At 40.1% G+C, this 20699-nt stretch overlaps 1 pseudogene; it reads right to left on the bottom strand.

Annotated features, from left to right (window-relative positions):
• Window positions 1-200: 200 nt before the first annotated feature.
• Window positions 201-1975, bottom strand: LOC100669744 (DNA polymerase epsilon subunit 2-like; annotated as a pseudogene).
• Between the last annotated feature and the right edge of the window lie 18724 nt (window positions 1976-20699).

Below are 20699 nucleotides of genomic sequence, written 5' to 3'. Positions count from 1 at the left end.
GTCTGTCTTCCCATTCTGCCTTAGTCTAGAAGCTCCTCTGATACCTCTTGAGGATCATGGCAACACACACGCCTCCACTGACAGACAGGTGATGGCTGTGCTTTAGGTGTATTGGCCAGCAACCGAACCTGGGTCTCCCACATGGAAGGTGAGAATGCTGCCACTGAACAACCACTCCCCCTATATGGTCTTTAAGAATCTCAAAAGCCTTGAGGAAGTTTGCTATCTTCTACTTTCTTCCTAGAAGATAAAAAATTTTGAGTGAAAATCTCCTTCTTGGAAAAGAGCAGGGTTCATGCAGAAGCATTCATGTTGGCACAGGGTAAGGACTGTCTTAGTCTGCAGTGGCAGTATAGCAGGCCCAGGACACACTTACGATCATACATCCCACACAATGGACAGGCATGAATGAGCAGAAGATTCCCCTGTCCTTGGGACAAGAGAGTTTCTACAAAATGACATTCAAATTGCTTCTAGAAAATTGAACGTAGTTTCTGCACCTTTTATTTGCTAAGTTTTTATAGAATAATCTCTTGTGTACAATACTAAATTCTGCAAGGATTAGTAATAAAAACTGGGGAGAATACGCTTTGTCTGAATTCACTAGTTATGCTTGCAACAAATTGTGGCCTTGGTCAGATGGAACCCAAACCGTGATACTCTGGACCAGGTACAAACACAAGACGGCTGCTTTCAAAGATTGAACATGAGTTTTTCCATATGGTGCAGATAAAAAATTGCCATACAGAATAAAGTAGGTTGAGGTGTTGGTGAATAACCAAGAGACTTTCTGTGAAGTTTTTCTAATAATTCTACCTGATCCAACCAAACATCGGATATAAACACAAAGATGAAATCTTTGATCTCATCTTCCCGGTGTTTCAGTTTTGCAGATTGTCAAGGTTATGTTTTATGTCAACTTGGCTGAGCCATGATTTTCAGTGTTTTGGCAGTCGTATAATGTTGTGGTCACTTCCCTGTTGAAGTCTGATATGTGATCACCCCCGTGATGGGATCTGCTGCTAGCTGGTTCTGACATGGGTGGAGCCTGTGGCAGCTCACTGTCCCCTCAGCCTTCATTTCTCCACCCTCCACTGCCTAGTCCTTCCTGCTCTCCTTCCTGGGGGCTTTTGCTTGTTCTGGATCCTGCAGCTGGCTTCTGTTTGTCTGACCTCCAGTTCTTGGGCCTTGAACTGGCAGCCTGCCTGCAGTCTTGCCTGCTGATCTTGAGATTTGTTGATCTTCACAGCCTGTGAGCAACATCCTTGCTCTCCGGACTGCCGATCTTGGGTTTGCCAGCCCCTGTGGTTACATGAATCAGGCTAAGCCTCTTTCTTGCCCCATGAATCTGGAATGTTACAGCCTCTACAATTGTATGAGTCATTTCCTTGACATAAATCTCTCTCTATATACATATATATTTATATGTATTATGGTTTTGCTTCTCTACAGAACCCAGACTAAGACACAGGTCTTCACAGATATATTAGAAGGTCCTCCAAAAAAATTAATATTTCTTTAGTATACCCTAGTAGAACTGAGAGGGTTCCATAGGTAGAAATCCAAAGGCATTGACATGAAACATTTGCTCTTCAGACTAACCTTCTGCTATGACAAAGCATTCCTCTATAAAATCACTATGCAAATGAGCTTTATTGAGGTCATGTTGTACCATTCCAGCAACATCTTCCAGAAAAAAAAGTTCTCTTTTTAAACTTGGTTGTCATTCTAAGAACAATCACATCTTCAACTGGAGTTGTATTACCCAATAATGCTTTTATTTAAGCTGGGATTTGCTTCTGCTTTCTTTAGGATGAGAACCTACCATTGGAGGAATCAGTAATTCATGTCTGTGGCTCCTCTGTGGCAAAATGCTGTGCAGTGTTTTAATCCTTGCCTCAGTATCCCTTTCCTGGACCAAGGCCAATAAATTCCTTAAGCACTCTGCACCTTTTTTCACTTCTTGTAAGCCCATAAAAAGCAACAAAAACTTGTTTTATGCAAGATCTAGTTGTTTGTGGAGTCCTGGTGGGGCAGTGGTTAAGGGACATCCTCCCTAGAGTATCTGGACCAGCATAATTTGTCCTCCTTAGTCTAGGCCATCCTGTTTTGTATGCGAATGCCAGATTAGTCTTTTCAAGGCCTTTCCTTCATTATAAAAAAATCCCATTTATGTTTATAGCAATGACTTTTGGGGTAAGAAATGGTGTATTGTCTATCAAAATCTCCTGGAGAACTTTCAAAGCCGTGTAAAAAATGCCCCCTTCTGATTCTGCTCCCTTGGAACAGAGTGGGTACTTTCTTGACAATCACTGATCTATATGTTGTATCCCATAATTGTTAGTCTTATATCTGGGAATCTTCACTCACTCTTCTTTTTTCATTAATTCAACATTCCTGAAAAAAAAAAATTGATCGGGCATCTATTATGTGCTATGCATTTTTCTAGGTACAGGAGATGGAGAGACGATCACTAATAATACTCATAGCCAACAATTGTTGAGAGTTTACTCTCCACCAGACGTAGCTGGTTTACTTATACGATGAGCTATGAGAAAAGGACTATTATTATTCCTCTTTTTAGATATGAGGAAACTGAGACCAAAGGGGATAATTTGTTCAAGACCACACCAGAGTGAGTGGCAAAACTGGATGTTCCTACTTGACAATCTGGGCCCACAGTCCTTGCTCTGCACCACCTGGTGATCTATTTCTGAACAGTTATTGAAAACTCTATGGAACACAATTCTACTCTGACACACATGGGGCGGCCATGAGTCAGCATTGATTCAATACCAACTTATTACAATTTTTTAATGGAATGTGAATGGAGGAGGTGACCATTTCGACTTCACCTCACATCAAACTTCCTTATTAATCTACCTACGTTATTTTCTTAGAAGTCACTATGCAAGCACATTGTCATTCACTTGTTGTGATTGAGCACTTTGATATTCCAGGCACTGTGCTAGGTATGGAGACAGATACAGCTCTGCCTTCAGGGACTTACATTCCATTAGGAGACCCCTGATGAACAGCTAATACCCACTGTGCTCACACTGGTCTTTCCATTTCTGTCTCTACCTCTAGGAAGGCTCCTTGTCCTTTGAGGCCACACTCAATAAGATGTTCCCGAATCTTCTCAGACCAGGTTGGTTTTCAAGAACTCCAAGAGCATTTACTGATAGCCCACTCTGCATAAGTGACCTTTGGTTTCTAGTTATTTTCCTTTTGTCTTATGACCTAAATAAGTTGTGAACTCCTCCGGGGCTGGGAGTGGGACTAGCACAGTTTTCTTAGACATATCAGACACTGAGTATGTATTGCTTAGTAAATTAAAAAATTTACCTTTAACCACACTGATTTATAGGAGGGGAGATGTGTAGGGTAATGTAACTTGTAGGGTAACATAGTCTTGTTTTAAGCATAGATGCTTCAGATGTTCAAATTAGTCACTAGGGCCTGTCCCTGTGTGCATGGTTTGACTCTGTTTCCTCTGTTTTCGTTCCGTTTTTAAAACTTCTTATATAATGTAGCAAGCCAGTCATAGCAACTACCGACCCTACATCTTTTCAGGTGAAATCCAGCATAATAAAATATTTTAATAACCTAACAGTTGGGCAGAAATGCAAGAAACACCTAGACCAGGAGCAGAGTCAAACTCACTGGCTCACACAGATGAGGTAGGAAATGGTGACTCCCCAAGAGTAGACTGACCAGCCCTCCTGGTTTGTCCAGGACTGTTCCAGCATTAGCACTGAAAGTCCCCCTTAGTGCTGGTCACAATACCAGCAAAATTAAACAAAAACCAAACTCACGATTCCAACTCATGGCAATCCCATGTATGTCAGAGTAGAACTGTGTTCTATTGGTTTTCAATGTTTATAATCCTATAGAATTAGATAGCCAGGCATTCCTTCTGTGGTGCCATTGGCTGGATTCAAATCTCCAAACTTTTGGCTAATAACCCAGTGTAAACAGTTTGCCCCACCAGGGACCTACCGGCAAAATTAAGTTGCTGTTACTGGAGGCAAGGGAAGGGAGGCTGGGTGGCTGATGAAAAACTAATACCTACTGAACTGGAGCAATTAGAGCAGTCTTTGAGTAAGTACCAGCCTCAGTCCTAGCTGATCTGTATTGACTTCATTAGGGTTAGACCTGTAGGTCCACTCTGCCTGTGCTGGTCTCACCACTTACGGACATCAGTTTATAGTTGAGATCATTTTAATTCTCACAACATGAGGGAACTAGCTCTCAAAGATGATAATTTTTGTTCAAATCTCGTGGCTTCACAGGGCCAAAAAGGTCAGTGTACAAAATCCTAGGGTTCCCCAGGTGACTTGCTTTGCTAACTCACAGCCAAACTTAGAATATCATCTGGGAGAGAAATGTTGGTTGCTTTACCTAGTGCTTGAAACTAAACTCTTATATACTGGCCAGTGAAATATTTATTTGGTACCCAATAGATACAAACACGGTGCTGATAACTAATATGTCTTCCTTTGCCATGTGCCAGGCACTCAGCTGGGCATTGCACCCTCAGTATACACCATCATATTCCCAGAGCCTGGCAACAGTGTCTGGCACAGACCAGACACAAAATGATTATTGGTCAATGCATAAATGACTTTAAGATTTCTTGGGTCCTTTCCAGGAGTCCTAAGAATGTGTCTAGAATTCAATCCTGGCCTAAACTTTCAACATCTAAACTTTTTCCTCAAGGCTTGTAGGTATTCAAAGGCTAAGAAAAAAATGAAGTATTCTTAAAGAAATCAGTAAATATGTGCAAGATCTCTTGAACATTCTGAATAAGCTTGCATTTCCACTACACAACCTCCAAGTTCTCCAGCTGAAGGGACCAATGGGTTGTAAATACCAACTTTCTTTCCCTTGGGAGCCTATGGACTCCTTGCAAATAAGCATCAGCATATCCTAGTGAATTCTTAGTGATCAGTGTGGTGGCTGCACGGCCATGCTTACTAAATAGTGGTTGATTGAATGATGGAACAGAATGACTGGATCTCTCATAGGTAGTAGTAGGACTAAGATCCAGTCTGCTTTTGTGGACTAATAATTAATACCCTGTGCATCTTATTCACTGCTGCAGAGGGAAATCTCAGGCCAGCGCAAGACTTAGGCCTACTGAGGAATAATAAGCCTGGGAAAGTGACCACTGATTCACCAAGTCTCACAGTAAACACTAAAAGTATTCAAGTTGTTTACCCTTTGTGGACTGTCAGAGTCTTTAGTGTGATTGGGTTGGCGGGAGATGGTGAAGGGGGTTGTTGTTATTAGTTGCCATCCAGTCAGCCTTGACTCACTGTGACCCCATGTAACAGAACAAAATGTTGCCGAGTCCTGCCTAGTCGTCTTCATGTCATTGATACGTCTGAGCTCATTGTTGTGGCTATTTTGTCAATCCATCTCGTTGAGTGTTTCCTTCATTTTTGCTGGCCCTCTGTCAACCATGATGTCCTTTTCTAGTGATTGGCCTTTCCTGATGACTTGTCCAAAGTAGGACCATAAGAATGGCCAAGGCAAGTAGTAGCTTCTCCCGCTTGGTGGAATCCCTGGTCCACAAGGATACTATCATCCATAGCTTTACATGTCAAAGGAAATTTGGAGGTTCCTGGTAACCTGACCTGCACATCTAGCATTTCTAGCACATCTGCACATCTAGTATTTCCTCCTGCTTTGCTTAACCCTTTTCCTAAGTTTCTGAATCTTACCATTTAAGCAAGCTGATATCTTCTAACTCTGCCTATCGCTGGCTTTCAATCAATCACATCACAGACCCACTGTGACTACCATGCAGGGAAAATGTGACTTCAGAAACATTACCTCACTTGACTTGGCTATAAACACAAGTCCATGAAGTAGGAAAAGGGAATCTCAACGAAATAAAGGGTCAAGGTTACATAGTCGTAAGTTGAAGTCAGACTGAAGATCCAGTCCAAATTCAGTCCTCTGAATTTCAGTTTCTGCTCTCTTTCTAACCAGCCTCCAAACTGTTCAGCAAGCAGATGAAATCAATGGCACTGACCCTTCTCTTATTCTTCAGGAGGCAAGGAAGAAGCTGTATTGGACTCTCGGGATACTCCTTGGGGAGGAATTTCCCTTGTCCACTTTGAAAGATCATATTATTCTTTTATTATTTTCCTACAAGGGCTGAAAGCCCTTCTTAAAAGGTTGTTGACACCTTTATTATCTTACTGATCATTTCTGAGGGATTTGTGGAAGTATCATTAATTTTAGCAGTCATGATGATTTCTTCAGCACTGGATAAGAGATGTAGATACTCCTCTGCCATGTCTGAGGCACCCAGCACAAACTCAACACACTGTCAGGGCTCAGGCAGGATTTCCTGAATGATGAAGGCAGTGCTTCTGGATTTTGCATGTTGATACTGCATGTGTTTAGAGCTAATGTCTTTTCTCTTACTCTCACTGTCCATCAAGAAGTGGATTTTCATTCCTCTTCCGCAGGAATGAGGGTCCCAGTGCAGATGAGGAGGCTTTAGAGCAGCCACTTTTGTTTCTCTCCCTAATCACCTACATAGTCTCCCCTTCAGGAAGAAAAAAAAAAAGAGGAGTTGGTAATTTGACTGCTTTCATTGAAAAGACTCTGCTACTTGTCAGGTCATTATCTGTGCCCGTTCCTGTAGGAAGAGTACTAAGAAACCTGAGTGAGCAGTCTCGTTCACAACTTCCTTTCGAATCATGGGCATGTTTAGGTGCTTGACACTTGGGCTTTCTATTAGGTTCCCGTGATGCACTGAATTCTCCTCCCTGTCCATCGAGGCATCTCAGGAGGGCTGAGGGTTGCTCTCCATAGCTCAGATGCTCCACAGCCAGCCAGGCCCAACATATAGAAATAAGTTGTGTTTGACCACACCCAACCAAGCCCAACACTCGAATGGGAGAGGATGGATGCCTCATTTTGATTTCTGGTCTGTGTTCCATCTCCTAAAACTTTATCAGTAAACTCTGCCATTTAGTAGTTATTTGGCCATTGTTAACTAAGCTTATACTGTTATTTCCTATTTGGCTTCTTGTGTTTATTCCGTACTAACTAGTTAGAGCACAGGAGGGAGGAAGTGTGAGGGGTTGTATTTCTCTTAATGTATCTTCTCCTTTTTTTAAACCCCTGGCCTGGTACCCCTTGGTTGCTGGGAATCTCTCACTATAGAACATTCAACTACTTTTCTAATAAGGGGAGATTGCCTCCTATTTCTCAAATTCTCTGCTCAACTAACTTCTGACAGCCTTCCTGTTCCCAGGCAACCAAGAACAAGCCTCATCCCTCAAATACTTGTTAAGTTGTGCTATTACACACAGGGATGGGTATCAGCAATCTCGAAGGAAGCTTCAGCCACCTTGGGTGTCTTCTGCCTTCCTAGAGCCATTCTTTCTTTGGGAAGGTTTCCAGATTCCTGTTTTAGATTAGAAGGAGCTGTGGAGCATCTCTTTTGCACTCACAAAACTGTTGTAGTAACAGAGCCATTTCAGCAGTTTAATCTGGATCATAAGACTCCCTTACTCTCTACCCAGGCAACTGTACCTTCATATTAGTCTATTCATTTATTCACTAATTATGCACCAACTATCGGGTATCTCCTCTGAGTCAGATAATAATAGCAACCTTAATATTTATTTGAGTTTACTCTGTAATACCAAGAAAAAAACAAAACAAAACATTGCCATGGAGTCGATTCCTACTCATAGCAACCCTAAAGGACAGGGTAGAACGGCCTGCATAGGGTTTCCAAGGAGCACCCGGTGAACTCAGACTGCCTGCCTTTTGGTTAGCAGCCATAGCTCTCAACCTCTACACTACTAGGGTTTTCACTTGCAAATACCATTACATTTAACCTTTACAGCAAGCCTTTGGGAAGAAGGCATAATGATCACCATTTTACAGATAAGAAATTGGAGTAATGAATGATTAAGTAACTTTTCACATATTAAGTGGCAGAGCAGAAATTTGAACCCAGGGCCAGCCCCCTTAGTTACTTTGCTTCTAGTTGATGGGACAGGCAAGGGAGGAGGTAGAAAGAGACTGGAGAAAAACACAAAGATGGCTGGAACAGGAATCCTGAACAAAAGGAGCTCAGAGACTAGGTCAGGAGATAAATTACAAGAGAATAACAGACTTAAATCCATGTGCATACAAAGTGTTATAGAACAATAGAACAACAAGAACAACAACAAAAACCTGTTGCTGTCAAGTGGATTCTGACTCATAGTGACTCTCTAGGCCAGAGCAGAACTTCTCCACGGGGCTTCCGAGAAGTGGCTGGTGGATTCGAACTGCTGACATTTTGGTTAGCAGCCAAGCTCTTAACCACAATAGAGGAAGAGTAAAAACATTGTCTATAAAATGATTTGTTTTTGAATGTACATTAGTCTTTGAGTACACATAATGGGCTCTTTGCCCTGTACAAATTCGTGTTCAATGACAATGGTTGTTGGTTGGTGTTTTAAACACATGTAAGTACATGACTTGATGGCACTGAACTGGGTCTGGGTAAGTACCTGACTGTGAGTCCATGTGTGTGCACACAAACACATGTACAGATATTTATTATACATATCTGGATTTCCAGTTTATGGTTCACCAAGAAACAGTATAATAGATGTCTTGAAAATAAAGAAATAAGGGAAGAAATATCAGGTAAATGCCAAGAGAAAGAAAGGGAACATGAATGTGATACAAGGTGGATTTCAGTTTAACCTACTGAACATGTAACCGGATGCCACTCGAGCTCTTTCCTGTCCTATTAGCCAATGGACATAAGACAGACACTAATCGCAAGGGAAGCAGAAAGTGGGAAATTTATTTTCTGCACAGACAAGGAGTAACGTGGGGTCTAGCGACCATAAGACCACGTGCTTGCCATCTGAGAGGCCTGGGAAGATTTTGTTTACAATGGTGTCCGGGGGTTGGATTTGGAACCCGGAACTCTAGGCCCTTGGCCCTCCCATGTCCATATTTGGAGTTCTGGATGTGAAATCATCTTCTGTCTGAAGTCCCTGTGTTGGGATCCCTCGCCTCTCAGATGGGACTGGGTGAAAACATGGGCTGGGAAATACTGTTCTTTCCGGTGTCAGTCAGGTCTGGGGTCGGGTGAAGGACGTGATCTTAATCTGTGCATACATAATTCAAGGTGTAGCTTGAGCCAGTTTAGTGAAGGGAGCCACTACTTGCTGCAACTTCCTGAAAAATGTTGCTCAAAACAAGCTCATGGGTAGCAAGACAAAGAAAAGAGGGGAAGGGTGTCGATTGGGGGTTTCAAACAGAATAAAAGATATTAAGCCAATTTTTGTGTAAGCAGGTATATGACAAAGGATACAGACTGAAAGGAAGTTATGACAGTCTAAACCTGTATCTACTAAACCAAACCAAAAACCAAACCCAGTGCCGTCGAGTCGATTCCGACTCATAGCGACCCTATAGGACAGAGTAGAACTGCCCCATAGAGTTTCCCAGGAGCACCTGGTGGATTCGAACTGCCGACCCTTTGGTTAGTAGCCGTAGCACTTAACCACTATGCCACCAGGGTTTCCGTATCTACTAAATAATATAGCAATTAAGTATATAAAGCAAAAACAATTTCAAATGTTAGAACTTGATGAAAATAGAATCACATTAGAATACTTCCATATATTCCTTCTAGAACTGAACAAGTTCAAAAGACTAAAAGGAAATAAGGACATAGGAGAAATAAATATTGCAATTTAAAAACTTGATTTTTTTTTTGTATTTTATGAAACACAAAAATATGTTATGTGCTTTACCACATAAAAGACTTTATTGGCACATTTTAAAAAGCAGAAATTTTATGTCACATTCTCTGTGATCGTAAGCAAATAAACTTAGAAATAAACAACAAAATGAAAAACGAAACAATTAAAATACTTAGAACTTAATAAAGGCACTCCTAGATAATTCTAGCATCAAAAAGGAAATAAAATAATTACCCATTAGAAAGCAATTAAAATACTTTATTCCAAATACCTATGGAGAGACTTTTTCTCTTGGTCAATAGAGGAGTATAGAGAGTTGCAAGAAGATGTCATTCATCTTCTAATAATAAAACACATCAGGGAAGCTCCAAGAAAAAAAAAGTTTTGTTTTTTTTTAACTATTGGGAAAAAAAAAAAAACCCAGTTAAACATAAATGTTAATAGTTGCTGATGGGCTGGCAAGAGAAATATAGCCACAGGGTGAGTCTGCACTACTGGCTGCATCTCCTCCGTTTCTCCACAGAGGCCTTGGGAGTATTACAACAATAGATCAGGGCAAGAAAGAAAAGCTGAGAGGTTTCTCCTTGAGGCACTGAGTGCCTCTGCCAAGACAGATACCTGCCCTCAGAAGGCTGCAAGCAGCGCAGAAGAGCTGAGAGAAACTCATTTGAAGCTCGCAAATACTGTAGGTTGAGAGCAGGGCAGGAGAGCTTAGAGAATTCTGATAAAGACATTCTGGGCTTTCAGAGAGCTGAGAGGCAACCCTGAAGCATTTTGAGTCTTCACGGAGTGTACAGCAGCCACTCTGTTAGTGCTGGGGTAAAGCAACAAGACAGAGGCTCCCACAGCCCCCAAGTGTTGGAAGCTAATGGCAAACTGAGCCAAATTAAAGCAATGTCAGCACTAGACCAAGCTCAACTACAGATGTGATTCTATAGACTGACAAAAGAAGGTACACCCCTTTTTATTTTTCTCCCTGAAAGAAAACATGGAGTCTTTACTGTTGTTTTATACAAAATGCCTAGCATAAAATTAAAAAAAAAAAAAGAAGACAAATGAAAAAGCCAAAAAATAATGTGATCTCAAGACAGAAAGCAGCTAGAGATGGCTGAGTTGTGGGAGTTATCCAACAGGAACTTGAAAATAACTCTGGTAAAATGTTAAGAAAAATCTTGTAGAAGTGGTGGAAAATATGCATAAAGAGACAGGGAATTTCTACTGAACTACAGAAACTGTAAAAAGAAGTAAGTGGAAATGTTAGAAATAAAAACTTTGATTGCAGAAATGAAATGGAGAGTTCATTGGAGAGCTTTAACAGCAGACTAGGAAAAACCCAAGGAAATAATCAACAGACTTGAAGACAGGTTGATACAATGTATCTAAACAGAAACAAGTGAAAAAAGAAAAATTTGGGATAATACCAAGGAGTGTAATATACATGTAACTGAAGTCCCTGAAACAGACAAGGCTAAAAATGGGGCAGAAAGAATATCTGAGGAGATAGTTGCCAAAATTTTTCAAAAAATTAATGAAATACCTAAACCGAAAGATTAAGAATCTCAGTGAATTACTAACAGAATAAATTAAAAGGAAACCACACCAAGGCCTATCATGGTAAACCTGCTAGAACCAAATATAAACAGCCAATCTTAAAAATACCTAGAAAAAGGAGACTTATTACCCTACAAGGGAATGATAGGAACAGTGGCTGAATTCTCAGCAGAAATCATGGAGGCAAGAAGACAGTAGGATGACATCTGAAAAGTTTTGGAAGAAATCAACATCAATCTAGAATTTTATAGCCAGTGAAAATACCCTTTTAAAATGAAGGCAAAAAAAAAAAAAAAAAAAATTGACAGAAAAAAGAGGTGAAACTTTGTTTCCAGGAGATCTGGATTTAAAAAAAAGTTACAAGGAGTTTTTCAGCCTAATGAAAAATGACAGCGGATGGAACTCCAATGTGCAGGCATGAACTGTAAATACCTGGGTAAATATGACATTAAAAAAAATTCATCTATATATATTCAAATTTACCTAAAAGACTGTCAATAGCTTAAAGCAAAAATAATGATAATCCCTATTGTGTGTTTTATAGCATATATGGAAGTACAACAAGAACACATGGGTACGGGGGGGATAAATGGAATTATGTTTGTAAATTTCTTACACCTCCCATGAAGTAAACTGGTAACTTAAATATGCATGTTATAATCTCTAAAGTTGTGTTGTCCAATATACTAGTAATTAGCCATATATGATTATATTTATGTTTAATTAAATTAACTAAAATTAGATGAAATAAAAAATTCAGCCCCTTGCTTACACTAACAAGGCAAACACTAAGCATAAGAACACTGGTCTGGCCATATTAATATCAGACAAAGCAGATTTCAAGACTATATGAATAAGAATGGGGCATCAGAACTGGAGGAAGGCTCATTAACAACCTGCATTATGCAGATGACACAGCCTAGCTTGCGGAAAGTGAAGAGGACTTGAAGCACTTATTGATGAAGATCAAAGACCACAGCCTTCAGTACAGATTACACCTCAACATAAAGAAAACATAAATCCTTACAACTGGACCGATAAGCAACATCATGATAAATGGAGAAAAGATTGACGTTGTAAAGGATTTCATTTTACTTGGATCCACAATCAACACCCATAGAAAAAAAAAAGAAAGAAAAAGAAATCAAATTGGGCAAATCTGCTGGAAAAAAAAAAAGAAAAGAAAAAAAACCCACTGCCGTTAAATCAATTCCAACTCATAGTGACCCTATGGGACAGAGTAGAACTGCCCCATAGAGTTTCCAAGGAGTGCCTGGCAGATTCGAACTGCTGACCTCTTGGTTAGCAGCCGTAGCACTTAACCACTATGCCACCAGGGTTTCCCCTGTGCAAAAGACCTCTTTAAAGTAGTAAAAAGCAAAGATGTCACCTTAAGGACTAAGGTGCGCCTGTACCAAGCCATGGCATTTTAAATCGCCTCACATGCATGTGAAAGCTGGGCAATGAGTAAGAGAGACAGAAAAAAGAATCGATGCCTTTGAATTATGGTGTTGAATATACAGCAGACTGCCAGGAGAGCAGAAACACTGGTGGTGTAGTGGTTAAGAGCTACCACTGTTCACCAAAAGGTTGGCAATTCAAATCCACCAGGTTCTCCTTGGAAAACCCATGGGGCAGTTTTACTCTGTCCTTTAGGGTTGGTAAGAGTTGGAATCGACAGCAATGGTTTTTTTTTTTTTTTTTTGGTTTCTTCTGTCAGAAGAACAAACAAATCTGTCTCGGAAGAAGTATAGCCAGAGAGGCGGAGCCAAGGTGGCAGAATAGACAGATGCTTCCATCGAGCCCTCTTTACAACAAAGACCTGAAAAAACAAGTGAAATGAGTATATTTGTGACAAGATGGGAGCCCTGAGCATCAAAGGCAAGAATAGACAATGAACTGAGGGGAAGGGGGAGGAAGAGGCTGTTGAGAAGTGGAGAGGAGTTACCGGACCTGAATCGCAGGGAGCCTCCAGGCACATTCCTGGAGCAGTGGTGGTGGCAGCAGTGGGCTGGTACTACTGTTCAGCCCGCAGTTTCCTCAGGGAGAAGCAGCCAGCCACACAGCCCACACACACCTCCGGAACCTGAGGAGAACAGCGTGCTCTCGGAAAAAGCTAAGTACTTGCATATATTTTACCGTGCCCCCCACCCCCAAGGTGGCTTCAGTGCCTGAATCCCTGGGTGAGCACCTAGAGCCATCCTCCCAGCCTTAGGGAAGGAAAAAATTTGCAACTCGGGGGAAAGATAATTTGCTAGCTCCATTAACCGGGGGGAGCTCAGGACAGAAGCAGCTCCTGTCCAGGCATAAGCCATCCGTGAACCTTGAGCACCTTTCCCTTCTGCATGGACCTGTGTGGGCCTATTTTGTGAGAATAGGCCCTTGATGGCAAACTCCAACCTTTTTCAGCTGTGTGGTGGAGAGGTGTGTGTTTGACATTTGACATTGCTTTGCCTATTAAACAAGGTCCTCACCTGCCCACAACAGGGACCTAAGGACTGGTGCCTCCACTCAGGTCACCCAACCACCTGCTACAGGGGTCCAAAGAAGACTGGTACCTCCCAGTCCTTACAACCAAAAACATTGGGTGCCCATGGTCCCTCTGCAGAACCCACCCACCAGCACGCTGTAGGGAACAGAGACTCATTTTCCTCAGAGACGCTTGGGGCTCAGTTCTCAGCCCTCTGCCTTGTTCAGAGCATGACCCCATGCTGCAATCAGATACTGGTATATATACCAATCACCCCTGCCCCTCTAAGACTGTATGACAGAGCCTGTACCACACACTTGATATCAGCTACCTGGAAACCTGAGCTGAATTCATACAAGGAAACTGAATGGACTCCTAGACTGATATACCTGATAACAGCTCTAGCCAGCTGGGGACAGGACACCAGAGCTCCAAAGGTGAAAATAATCAAGCCAGCTCACTCTAGCAACCCATAGGGGTATACCAAAACAAAACAAAGCAAGCAGCTATGACACAGTAAGCAAGCATAAACTAATACAATAACTTATAGATGGCTCGGAGACAACAGTCAATATCAAGTCATATAAAGAAACATGCCATGATCACCTCAAAAGGCTCTCAAAACAAAGAATCCAGGGATCTTTTAGATGAAAGTGCATTCCTGGAATTACCAGATGCAGAATACAAAAGTTTAATATACAGAACCCTTCAAAACATCAGGAAGGAAATGAGGCAATATGCAGGACAACCAAGGAACACACGGATAAAGCAACTGAAGAAAAGAGAAAGATTATTCAGGAACATAATGAAAAATTTAATAAGCTGGAAAAATCCATAGACAGCAATCAGAAATTCAGAAGATTGACAATAAAATTACGGAATTAGATAACAGAAAGTCAGAGGAGCAGAATTGAGCAAGTAGAAGCTAGAATTTCTGAACTCAAAGATAAATCACTTGGCACTAATATATTTGAAGGAAAATCAGATAAAAGAATTTAAAAAAATGAAGAAACCTTAAGAATCATGTGGGACTCTATCCAAAGAAATAACCTACGAGGGAATGGAGTACCAGAACAGGGAGGGATAACAGAAAATACAGAGAAAATTCTTGAAGATTTGTTGGCAGAAAACTTCCCTGATATTGTGAAAGATGAGAAGATATCTATCCAAGGTGCTCATTGAACTCCACATAAGGTAGATGTTAAAAGAAAGTCACCAAGACATATTATAATCAAACTTGCCAAATACCAAAGATAAAGAGAGAATTTTAAGAGCAGCAAGGGATAAACGAGAAGTCACCTACAAAGGAGAGCCAATAAGAATAAGCTCCGACTACTCAGCAGAAACCATGCAGGCAAGAAGGAAATGGGATGATATATTTAAAAAATTGGAGGAAAAAAATTGCCTGCCAAGAATCATATATACAGCAAAACTGTCTCTTAAATAAGAAGGTGAAATTAAGACATTTCCAGATAAACATAAGTTGCGGGAATTCGCAAAAACCAAACCAAAACTACAAGAAATACTAAAGGGGGTTCTTTGGTTAGAAAATCAATAATATGAGGTATCGACCCAAGACTAGAACACTGGGCAGAGTAACCAGAAGTCAACCCAGACAGGGAAATCTAAGAAAAAAAAAAAAACCCAAAAGAGGGTAATAGCAATGTGATTATATAAAAGAAGACAAAATTAAAGTAATAAACAGGGACTAAGAAATGTAACCATACACCTTCCATACGGAGAGGAAGATATGGTGATCCAAAGAAATAAAAGTTAGTTTTAAATTTAGAAATATAGAAGTAAATAATAAGGTAACCACAAAGGAGACAAACTATCCTACTCATCAAAATGAAATACAAGGGAAAAGTACAGACTCAGCAGAAACAAAATCAACAATAACAAATATGATGAAAGGACAATATATAAAGACAATCTACTCAGCACATAAAATCAAATGGGAAAAAGAAACTGTCAACACACAAAAAAAGACATCAAAATGATAGCACTAAATTCATACCTATCCATAATTACCCTGAATGCAAAATGGACTAAATGCACCAATAAAGAGACAGAGAGTGGCAGAATGGATTAAAAAACAAGATCCATCTATATGCTGCCTACAAGAAACACACCTTAGACTTAGAGACACAAACAAACTAAAACTCATAGGATGGACAAAAAATATATCAAGAAACAACAATCAAAAAAGAACTGGTGTGGCAATATTAATTTGTGACAAGATAGACTTTAAAGTTAAATCCATCAGAAAGGATAAGGAAGGACACTACATAATAATTAAAGGGACAATACACCAAGAAGATATAACCATATTAAATATTTATGCACCCAATGACAGGGCTGCAAGATACATAAAACAAACTCTATCAGCATTGAAAAGTGAGATAGCTCCACAATAATAGTAGGAGGCTTCAACACACCACTCTTGGTGAAGGACAGGACATCCAGAAAGAAGCTCAATAAAGTCATGGAAAATCTAAATGCCACAATCAACCAACTTGACTTCACAGACATCCAGAACACTCCACCCAACAACAACCAAATATACTTTCTTTTCTAGTGTACATTGAACATTCTCTAGAATAGAACACATATTAGGTCATAAAACGAGCCTTAGCAGAATCTAAAACATTGAAATATTACAAAGCATCTTCTCTGACCATAAGGCCGTAAAAGTGGAACTCAATAACAGGAAAAGCAGGGAAAAGAAATCAAACACTTGGAAACTGAACAACACTCTGCTGAAAAATGACTGGATTATAGAAGACATTAAGGATGGAATAAAGAAATTCATAGAATCCAATGAGAATGAAAATACTTCCTATCAGAACCTTTGGGACATAGCAAAAGCGGTGCTCAGAGGCCAATTTATGCACACATCCAAAAAGAAGGGCCAAAATCAAAGAATTATCCCTACAACTTGAACAAATGGAAAGAGAGGAACAAAAGAAACTCACAGGCACCAGAAGAAAACAAACAATAAATATTAGAGCTGAACTAAATGAAATAGAAAACAGAAAAACAATTGAAAGAATTAACAAGAGCAAAAGCTGGTTTTTTGAAAAACTGAACAAAATTGATAAACCACTGGCCAAAGTGACAAAAGAAAACAGGAGAGGAAGCAAATAACCCAAATAAGAAATGAGATGGACGATATTACAACAGACCCAACTGAAATTTAAAGAATCATATCAGATTACTATGAAAAACTATACTCAAACAGATTTGAAAACCTAGAAGAAATGGATGAATTCCTAGAAACACACTACCTATCTAAACTAACACAAACTGAGGTAGAACAACTAAATAGACCCACAACAAAAGAAGAGATTGAAAATGTAATCAAAAAACTCCCAACAAAAAAAAGCCCTGGTCCGGATGGCTTTGCTGCAGAGTTCTACCGAACTTTCGGAGAAGAGTTAACACCACTACTACTAAAGGTATTTCAGAGCATAGACAAGAACGGAATACTAGCAAACTCATTCTATGAAGCCACCATATCCCTGATACCAAAACCAGTTAAAGACACCACAAGAAAAGAAAATTATAGACCTATATCTCTCATGAATGTAGATGCAAAAATCCTCGACAAAATTCTAGCCAATAGAATTCAACAACATATCAAAAAAATAATTCACCATGACCAAGTGGGATTCATACCAGGTAAGCAGGGATGGTCCAACATTAGAAAAATGATTAATGTAATCCACCACATAAATAAAACAAAAGAATCACATGATTTTATCAATTGATGCAGAAAAGGCATTTGACAAAGTTCAACACTCATTCATGATAAAAACTCTCAAAAAAATAGGAATAGAAGGAAAATTTCTCAACATAATAAAGGGCATTTATACAAAGCCAACAGCCAACATCACCCTAAATGGAGAGAGCCTGAAAACATTCCTATTGAGGTCGGGAACCAGACAAGTGTGCCCTTTTTTACCACTCTTATTCAACATTGTGCTGGAAGTCCTAGCCAGACCAATCAGGCTAGATAAAGAAATAAAGGGCATCCAGATTGGCAAGGAAGAAGTAAAAGTATCTCTATTTCCAGATGACATGATCTCATACACAGAAAACCCTTAGGAATCCTCTAGAAAACTACTGAAACCTATAGAAGAGTTCAGCAGAGTATCGGGATACAAGATAAACATACAAATATCAGTTGGATTCCTCTATGCCAATAAAAAGAACATCGAAGAGGACATCACCAAATCAATACCACTTACAGTAGATCCCAAGAAGATAAAATACTTAAGAATAAATCTTACCAGAGATGTAAAAGACTTATACAAAGAAAACCACAAGACACTTCTGCAAGAAACCAAAAGAGACTTACATAAGTGGAAGAATATACCTTGCTCGTGGATAGGAAGACTTAACATTATAAAAATGTCTATTCTCCTAAAAACAAGCTATACTTTTAATGCAGTTCCGATCCAAATCCCAACGACATTGTTTAATGAGGTGGAGAAACAAATCACCAATTTCATATGGAAGGGAAAGAGGCCCCACATAAATAAGGCATTACTGAAAAAGAAGAACAAAGTGGGAGGCCTTACTTTACCTGATTTTAGAACCTGTTATACCACCACAGTAGTCAAAACAGCCTGGTGCTGGTACAACAACAGATACATGGACCAATGGAACAGAATTGAGAATCCAGATATAAATCCATCCACATATGAGCAGTAGATATTTGACCAAGGCCCAAAGTCAGTTAAATGGGGAAAAGACAGTCTTTTTAACAAATGGTGTTGGCATAGCTGGATATCCATCTGCAAAAAAAAAAATGAGAAAAGACCCATACCTCACTCCGTGCACAAAAACTAATCAAAATGGATTAAAGACCTAAATACAAAATCTAAAACTATAAAGATCATGGAAGTACAAATAGGGACAATGTTAGGAGCCCTAATACATGGTATAAACAGTATACAAAACATTATAAGGAATGTAGAAGAAAAACTAGATACCTGGGAGCTCCTACAAATCAAACACCTATGCTCATCCAAAGACTTCACCAAAAGAGTAAAAAGACTACCTACAGGCTGGGAAAAAGTTTTTAGCTATGACGTTTCAGATCAGTGCCTGATCTCTAAAATCTACACAACAGTGCTAAAACTCAACTGCAAAAAGACAAATAACCCAATTAAAACATGGGCAAAAGATATGAATGGACACTTCCAAAAAGAAGACATTCAGGTAGCTTACAGATATATGAGGAAATGTTCACGATCATTAGCCATTAGAGAAATGCAGATCAAAACTACAATGAGATTTCATCTCACTCCAACAAGGCTGGCATTAATCCAAAAAACACAAAAGAATAAATGTTGGAGAGGCTGTGGAGAGATTGGAACACTTATACACTGCTGGCGGAAATGTAAAATGGTACAACCACTTTGGAAATCGATTTGACGGTTCCTTGAAAAGCTAGAAATAGAACTACCATACGATCCAGCGATCCCACTCCTTGGAATATATCCTAGAGAAATAAGAGCCTTTACACGAACAGATATATGCACACCCATGTTTATTGCAGCACTGTTTACAATAGCAAAAAGATAGAAGCAACTAAGGTGCCCGTTAATGGATGAATGGATAAATTATGGCATATTCACACAATGGAATACTACACATCGATAAAGAACAATGAGGAATCTGTGAAACATTTCATAACGTGGAGGAACCTGGAAGGCATAATGCTGAGTGTAATTAGTCAGTTGCAAAAGGACAAATATTGTATAAGACCACTGTTATAAGAACTTGAGAAATAGTTTAAATTGAGAAGAAAATATTCTTTTATTGTTGCGAGGCGGGGAGGGAGGGAGGGAGGGTGGGAGAGGCGTATTCACTAATTAGACAGTAGATAAGAACTATTTTAGGTGAAGGGAAAGACAGCACACAATACAGGGTAGGTCAGCACAATTGGACTAAACCAAAAGCAATGAAGTTTCCTGAATAAACTGTATGCTTTGAAGGGCAGCGTAGCAGGGGCAGAGGTCTGGGGACCATGGTTTCAGGGGACATCTAAGTCAATTGGCATAATAAAATCTATTAAGAAAACATTCTGCATCCCATTTTGAAGAGTGGCGTCTGGGGTCTTAAAAGCCAGTAAACAGCCATCTACGATGCATCAATTGGTCTCAACCCACCTGGATGAAAGGAGGATGAAGAACACCAAGGACACAAGGCAAGTACGAGCCCAAGAGACAGAAAGGGCCACATGAACCAGAGACTACATAATCCTGAGACCAGAAGAACTAGATGGTGCCCGGCTAGAACCGATGACTGCCCTGACAGGGAACACAACAGAGAACCCCTGAGGGAGCAGGAGAGCAGTGGGATGCAGACCCCAAATTCTCATAAGACCAGACTCAATGGTCTGACTGAGACTAGAAGGACCCCAGTAGTCATGGCCCCCCAGACCTTCTGTTGCCTCAGGACAGGAACCATTCCCGAAGCCAACTCGTCAGATGTGGATTGGACTGGACAATGGGTTGGAGAGGGATGCTGGTGAGGAGTGAGCTTCTTGGATCAGGTGGGCACTTGAGACTATGTTCGCATCTCCTGTCTGGAGGGGAGATGAGAGGGTGGGGGGTGTTCAAAGCTGGCAAAATTGACACGAACAGTGAGAGTGGAGGGAGAGAGCAGACTGTCTTATTAGGGGGAGAGTAATTGGGAGCGTATAGCAAGGTGTATATGGGTTTTTGTGTGACAGACTGACTTGATTTGTAAACTTTCACTTAAAGCCCAATAAAAATTATATATATATATATATATATATAATGGGATACTGGAAAAAAAAAAAAAAAGTATAACCAGAATGCTTTTTAGAAGCAAGGATAGTGTGACCTCCTCTCACATACTTTGGACATATTATCAGGAGTGATCAGTCCCTGGAGAAG

The sequence above is a fragment of the Loxodonta africana genome, chromosome 14, assembly GCF_030014295.1.
Source record: "Loxodonta africana isolate mLoxAfr1 chromosome 14, mLoxAfr1.hap2, whole genome shotgun sequence".
NCBI lineage: Eukaryota > Metazoa > Chordata > Mammalia > Proboscidea > Elephantidae > Loxodonta > Loxodonta africana.
This window is presented reverse-complemented; position numbering and strand designations above follow the sequence as displayed.